We start from the raw sequence: 7,734 nt of genomic DNA on the forward strand, positions 1-7,734 counted from the left end.
GCTCTTGCTGCTCTTGAGAGGGCAGAGAGCCAGCCACAGGGTCGGGGTGTTTGTGCCTGAGGTACGCAGATGGCTAGGATGCCTGTGGGCCAGTCGGGATGTGTGTGTGTGAGGTGTCGCCAGCAGCTTAGGGGCAGACTTCTTGAAGGAGCCCTCGATGCAGTTAGTAAGATCTGCATTCCTTGAATGTGCTCTGAGGGTCTTATCTGCTGTTCTGTTAGGCTCTTTCTGATCCTTGGTCAGGCAGCTCATGACTCTGTACTCTGGATGGGGCAACAGAGAAATAGGCCTCTTTGCCAGTGTTCTGCACAGCAAGGGAGCTGGGCACTCACTCACATGCTCTCGCTTTCTTCTGCGGGAGAAATCACAGGCTGAGAAGATCGCTCTTGGCACTGAACTGTGCCACCTTGAGGATGATGTGGGTAAAGTCAAGCTGTTCCTCTTACCCTCACCAGTGTACCCAAACTCATACTCTTCTGCTCCTGTGCTGTGCAAGAACTTCCCCACTGAAAACCTGGTCTGTCTTTTGCAAAGGTTCCTTTGTCTGTGGGTGATTATCTAAAATAGTGTTCTACAATGGCTCCCAGACTACTGCTGAGAAGGGTTGGACCTGGACCATAAGCCACTGCGTGATCCACAGCTAGTTCCAAGGTCTGTATGTCTATTTCCCAACACATGGGTGGGTAAAACCACTCCCAGTTCCTTTGGTGTATGGTGCTTGTATCCCATAGCCCCACAGATGCCCTTTTCTTTGTGGATGGATGCCAAATACTTGCTGAGGTGGGGACACAAATGAGGGACATATTATTCAGCCATGTTGCAGAGGTCACTCCGAAAAGTTATTCTTGACTACAATTTCAGAGTGATCCTGAAAGTCAGTTTTATAAGGAAAACATATTTCAGTGGCCAGTTAGCTTAAAATTAAGTTTGGCTGAACACATCATTGGTGTACACATACTGTGGCCAAAACACATTTGGCTATTTTCCTGGTGTATTAAGTCTTATCAATTTAAACACCCTCTAATTAAGTTTGATTTCAAAGAAAGAAGAAAGAATGGTGAACTTTTGAGATTATAATTTAGACAAGGCCTTGAAATCATACTAGCCATCTAGTATATAGCATTTTTATAAATGTTATTCCTTTATTATTGTTGCCCTAAAGTAATGTCATTTTTAAATGCAGTGGTACCTCGGTTTTCGAACGTAGTCCGTTCCGGAAGACCGAATTCTGAAACATTTGAAAACCAAGGCACAGTTTCCCCATAGAAAGTAATGCAAAATGGATTAATCCATTCCAGACCTTTAAAATCAACCCCTAAAACTGCAAATTTAGCATTAATTTTACTGTCTAATGATACCATAGATCCATAAAATTTATGGCATTCGTAAACCAAAATGTTTGTCAACCGAGACATTCAAAAACCGAGGTTCCACTGTAATATCACAAAAATAGGTTCTAGTTAGGATAAAACTTGTATGATATCCCATTCTATGAAATGTCTACATTAAACTTGTAACTGTCAATTCCATATTTTTTGGTATATTTTCACTTAGAATTGCCCTTGTTTGTGAGTATAAGGAGTATTTTTAGAATGGTTCTGGCCATAAGCAAAACACTCTCTAAAGAGTTACTGTAGATTTAGCTATAACTTCTCAAAGAAAACTTAAAATTAAAATACAAACATTAAGCCTTGGTTACATTGCATGCTTTCAGAGAAATCAAAGCTATAATTTCCCAAGACTACATATCAATTCAAGTTAACATGTTATGGGACATTTAAATTAGTAACTTTTTTTTGGGAGAAATGTAATGGATTTTATTTGAGATGAATGCAATCTCCAAGACAAACAGATCGTGCTACTGATGTACTGATGTTTTGAAGAGCTAAGATCCTGTAATTAGTGGAAGTAGGGTTCAGTGAAAAATGTCAGAAAGTCAGAACTCACAGAAAGAAGAGAGAGAGATTTCCATAACAGATATATTTAGGTAAATTACCTGTTGTAAAAACCTGAAAAACAAGAATCTGAAAACAGGAAAAAAATGGGAAATAGGAAAAGCAAAATGAAGAGAAAAGACCACAGTATACACATATCAACAACTGAAAGGGGATGATGGTAGAGATTGAGGAACATGAGCTGAGCTTTTTGGCTAGTATTTTAATGAATTTTTATGGATTGTCAAATATGCATTAGTTTAGGGGACCTGTTTAGCTGACAAAGTGAAGGTCATGTTTTCTTCTTCTAGTCTAGTGAGTAAGACACAAATAAATAAAATTCACAGTGATAAGAGCTGTCATAGAAATACCTACCAATGGCAACAGAAGCACAGAGAAGGCACACCTAGCTCAGTCAAGAGAGTTATAAAGTTAGAAAGCCTCTTCCTTCATATTGATGAAAGCTGAGGGGAATATTAGAGAACCAGGAGAATGTGATTAATTGAACAATAATGTGAAAGCTATTTCAGGGAAATTGGGAAAGTATGGGCAGAGCCAAGAAAGGAACATGTACAGAAAGAAACTTCAGGGGTCTACAAATATGTCAGCATTCTGATAGCACACACACACACACACACACACACACACACACAGAAACAAATATATATATATATGAATGCGGTGGGAAGAGAAGATGATGAAAGATATATTTCACGATAGACTTTATCCTGAAGCTAATAGAAAGACTTGGAATGATTTAAGGGAATAATGTGATCTGATTTATACTTTAGAAAAATCACTTTTGTGGCAGTGTAGGTAATACATTGTGGAGGGAAGAAAGGAAGACTAGAAGAAAAGATAAATAGGAAATCCTGGTAAGAAAAGATGAGGGTCTAACATAAGGCAAAGGCAGAGATAGTAGAGAGGGAAAATAAATTATTAAGTGTATCAAAGGTATAACTGACAAAATGTTGAAAAGGAGTGAATGTAGGGAAAGTGAAAAATCTATAATGACCTTTGGGCATCTTGGGAAACTGGCAGTATTTTGATATAAGTCTCCAAGATAGAGAATGAGATTTGTGAGTTGTAGAGGGTTCATGTTACATTGTTTTTGCCAAGTTATGCTTGAACTACCCAAGTAGTGTTTTCTAGGCCACGGTTATATGGGCCAACACCTTGAGTAAGATGCTAAGCTGGAGATGTAGATAATTATCATGGCTGTATGTCACCCAGTGCATTGAATGAAAGAACACTAAAGATGGAATAATTACAACGCAGAAACAGGTAAAAGAAAAGGATGACATGGGTCTCAATAAGTAGCCAGAGAAGTTTGAGGAGAACGAGATAGAGTGACACTGTTGGAAAATGAGAGAGGTAAACTTCCAGCAGAGGAAGATCAACATTTACAAATATTACAAATAAAGACTAAGGGTGTATTGGGCTTTACAGATAAGAGATCAGGGTGACCAGCCGGAGAATGTTGTCAATGGAAAGGTGGGGTCAATAGCAAGATTTTAGTCCTTAATGAATGAATACAAGTGAGAAAATTGGATCAGCAGGGTGGTTACATTCAGTACTCTTAGATATCAATGGAAGAAACTAGAGGAAGCCTAGAGGTTAAAAGCGAATTTTTTTCTTTCTTAAGATGGTATATGCTGAAACATGTTTATAGACTAATGGGGATAAAAGGCAATCTCGAGAAAGAAAAAAATGAAGGGGAAAGGATAATTGAAAGAGTGAGATAACTATAGAAGTGGAATAAAATGGGATCCATAGGAGTTTGAGAAAGTACTATGAACCAGAGATAACTCTTCTCTGAGGTATACAAGAATGAATTTGAATGCAGTTACATTAACATTACAGGGGTGGGGGTGAGGGGGGCATAGTAGGAGGTTGAAGTAGTTCTCTGTTCAGGAAATTGATAAAATGCAAAATCACGTTGCAGTCAAAAAGAAGCACTGTCCTGGGCAGAAAAAGTCACTATTTCTTAATGAGATGAAAGAGAGAGGAACTTAACCTCTCTGTTGAATGGAAATAGAACTGACAAGAATATTCTCCCCCAAGATTAGAGCCTGGCCTGAAACTTCAAAATGAATAACCAAGATTATTGTCTCATAAGTATAATAGATGCCACTTACATAGCTCTTCCTATATGTCAGATACTCTACTAAATGCTTTGTCAAAACTGGTTTTGTTTTAATCTTCTTAACAGCCCTATTTAATAGGTATTATCTTTTTCTCTGATGAGGAAAATTGAGTCTCATTAAAGTTAACAGACTTCCCAAATAGACACATGTACGAAGTAGTATCAAAATCAACATTTCAAAACAGCCTCTGTGTCTCCAAAGCCTACACCTTTGAAATATATTCTGTTTTATTCTATATTCTATTTGAACTATATTCTATTTTATTATAGGACTGCAGAGTACTATAAACTTTGGCCAAGCTAATTGGGTAATATGATAGTATCTATTTTAACTTCAAATTCATATAATTTCTAAAATGTTTTCATACTTCAGTAACAATTACCTGTCACCTTGAGTATGATAAACAGGTTGAGGGAAGAAGACTCAGTAGAGAAAAAAATGTGGGAATCAAGAATTTAAACTTTAATAGAGAAATCTCTCCTTTTTAAAAACCTGAGAGAAGTCAGTGGAATAAATCCTGAGCCCAGAGGACTTTCTGTTTGGCTGTTGCCCTTGCAGACTTCTCCAGTTTCTTAATGGGTCCCTTTACTTGGAAATCTCACAATTCTGAGTTCTTTTCCCAGTCACATTCTCCTTATAATTTTCAAATCACTTCATTTGGCTCAACGTTACCTGTAGTTTTTCCTTTCTGATTTACTTTGCAAATAGAGAGTGATGTTCTCCAGTGTGTCACCCAAGAGACATCTTGCAGTGACATAAAATTTGTGTATACGTAGAATATGTGATAGATTAAAAATAAAGAAATAATAATACACATACCCACATACTCATATATGTGCTACTGCATGAGAGACTAGTCTCAGTGTTCAAGTAATTGAAATACTTGTAAGATTCGATGAGCAAAATCACCAAATTACCTTAGAATGTGAATTCCTGAATGATCTTTGCAAGCAGATTTAGTTAACATTTTCTCTTAATGGAAGAAAGAATTAGTAAGTGTATGGCTGTTAATAGTCTTAATAGTTTTTAACCTTTGAATGAAAAGGGTTTCTGATATTAATTCCCCTTAAGAAATTTAGCCTCAAGAAGAAACCCCAACCATAAACTATTTTTAAAAGTAAAACACGGAGATAGTTGAATCTTGATCAGAACTATTACAGAGCCCATAATTTTTCTCCCTTTTCATGACACAACAGCAAATAAGGTCAAATCTCCGCATCTCACCTTTCAATCCAGAGGCTTCATACACAACACGATTATTTTAACCATGGCTTTAAAAACCACAGTCAAAATGACAAATGCTTGCATTATTTGACCATGTTTGTAAGTGATTTGGACATTCCTCGTTAGGACTGGGAGGCCACCATGTGTTGCAGGCACTGTTTGTGAATCTGTCCCCCTGATTAGTTTGTGTTCTCTGTAATAACCCTGATAGCACGGAACATATGTTGTGGGCAAAAGCTGTCAAGCAAAAAAACAGAGTTAATCCCATCTATCTTTGTCACCTTTAATACGCACACTTACTCAGTTACTGAATAAGGTGGTGAAAGATCTGGATTATTATACTTTCAGTATTTTCACATGTAATAAAAATAGTCTGATGAATTTGAAACGACTAGAAGGAAATCATAAAAAATGACCACTCATTTTACTCAATTTAAATTCATAGCCTAGAACACTATGGTTAATAATTAGCTGCAGCTAATGAAACAAGGCACATGTAATTGACAAGACTGTACCAGAGAGGCTCACTCTATCATTTTCAGATACAGTACACTGCATATGCCAGTATTTTATAAAAAGAAAGCTTGAACTAGGCAGAATCTACATATGTAAAGGGAACAGATTCTTCCATTTTAGAAACACATGGTAGCTTTATCGACTCTTTATGTGATTTTTAAATGTGCCTGACGTTTTTATTAATGTGTTTAAATAAATGTTTACCTAAGCAAGATCATTTTCCAGTACGTTTTGCTAAAAGTTCTCCATTAACCACGTGTTTTACTTTTGGATTTTACAATCTGACAAATAAAAAATTCCAGAATAGCATGTTGTGCACACAGGTTTACTCAAGCACAACTGCTATAATCACCTGGGGCTGCCGAGTTCTCAGTACAGCTGGTTTGTTGTAAATCAATTACAGTCATTTCCTAAGGATTATGAATCACACTCTAAGAATGTGCTCTTATGTGTCTTAATTTGACGTTGGTAAAATTCCGCTGGATTATAGAAACAATGTAGGGTTTTATTATGAGCCTGAGATGAATCTTATTAAGGGCTAGGATATTTATTATTCAAGTCACGTCCACACTTCATTAGAAGCTGTATTATGAATAACTTACTCATACTCAACACTGATTTTATAACATCTGAAACCAAACATCAATACCAAGCACAACATGGGAGAAATAAATTTGTCCAATCCTTAGGTTACCCTGCAGAAACAAAACTATGTGAAAAGTAGATAAATTATTTAAAAAATGAGCTGAGATACTAATGCCACAGCACTCAACCTCATAAAACATAACTCTGTTAATTGTGTTGATTTCCTTGAAGACATATTTTAAAATATCAAATCTGTCTCGGATATGGTATACTAAGAAAACATGGGGATAATAATAAAATGTGGCTGTTACTATTTTGGAAAGTATGAAAATGATCGCACAGATATTTTCCCCCCAGTCTGTATTGCAGCACTTTAAGTAAACAGGGAAAAAGACAAACTAAAAATGGATAGATTACAAAGAAATACTGGCACAGTATACAGTATGTACAAAAAGATAAGGAAACTTACGTTCAGAGCAACCCTGGAGAACCTTTTGCTTTTACAATCTGACAAGGCTCTGAGAGGCAGAGTGTGGAACCAGGAAATTACAGAGTACTGAGGGTCAGCAGTCCTCACCGAGTTAAGCACCAGTATTTACAAAGAATCTTTGTTCCCCCCCTTTTTACTTTCTATTGTCTTTTTGTAGCAAGGAATGTGTGAAAAGGATGCTAGCTAAAGCAAATGGAAAGCTCTTCTAGCTAGCATTCTTGGCCCGAATTTCTTATCAGACTGTCTTCATAAAGATGTTATTACTGTTTAGTGGGAATTTTAATTGCATATCTTACTCCAGTGCAAGATGCAGGCAGAATAATTCTCATTCAGGCTCATTATTTTTAACCCATTATCTCATCACTATCAATCAATATTTGTCTTAAGCTTTCTGTTTTTTAAAAGGACATCTTTTAAAAATAACTGCAGAAATAGATTATTTAATATAGACTTCATGATTACAGTGAATGAATGCTACCACATGCCAAAAGAATTTCATAGGTCACCACATCAAAGGAATCATTTTGACATTATTACATTTATAAATATAAAAATAAAATGCTGTACAATAAGATTTTCATTCTAAGTGTGAAAAATAATATATTTAAATCAAATGCTGCCTCTTTAAATGATTTTTAAAGCATTTTAAAAATTACAAGCTCTGTAGATACGTTTGTTTTCTTTTATCTGAGCTAAGCTCTGTTCATACACTGAATGTATTTTAACCTTAACAATGAACAAGTGGTAATGACCTCAAGAGCCTGTTTAATCTACTTTGACCCAAAGATAAAGAGCTTGAGAAACTTGAAATCATGATTTTTCATGATCCGTGGGAAGC

The 7,734-nt window shown here is 36.2% G+C and overlaps 1 long non-coding RNA gene across 2 annotated transcripts in view; it reads right to left on the bottom strand.

Annotated features, from left to right (window-relative positions):
- LOC141570666 (uncharacterized) overlaps positions 1–6,992 on the bottom strand; it is a 48,776-nt gene extending 41,784 nt beyond the window's left edge. The window contains exon 1 of one of the 2 annotated variants that reach the window (XR_012494957.1): positions 6,876–6,992. This is a non-coding gene — a long non-coding RNA (uncharacterized LOC141570666). The remainder of the gene's footprint in view (positions 1–6,875) is intronic. The other variant, XR_012494956.1, reaches the window with a different exon arrangement.
- Positions 6,993–7,734: the final 742 nt, after the last annotated feature.

The sequence above is a fragment of the Rhinolophus sinicus genome, linkage group LG03, assembly GCF_036562045.2.
Source record: "Rhinolophus sinicus isolate RSC01 linkage group LG03, ASM3656204v1, whole genome shotgun sequence".
Classification (NCBI taxonomy): Eukaryota; Metazoa; Chordata; class Mammalia; order Chiroptera; family Rhinolophidae; genus Rhinolophus; species Rhinolophus sinicus.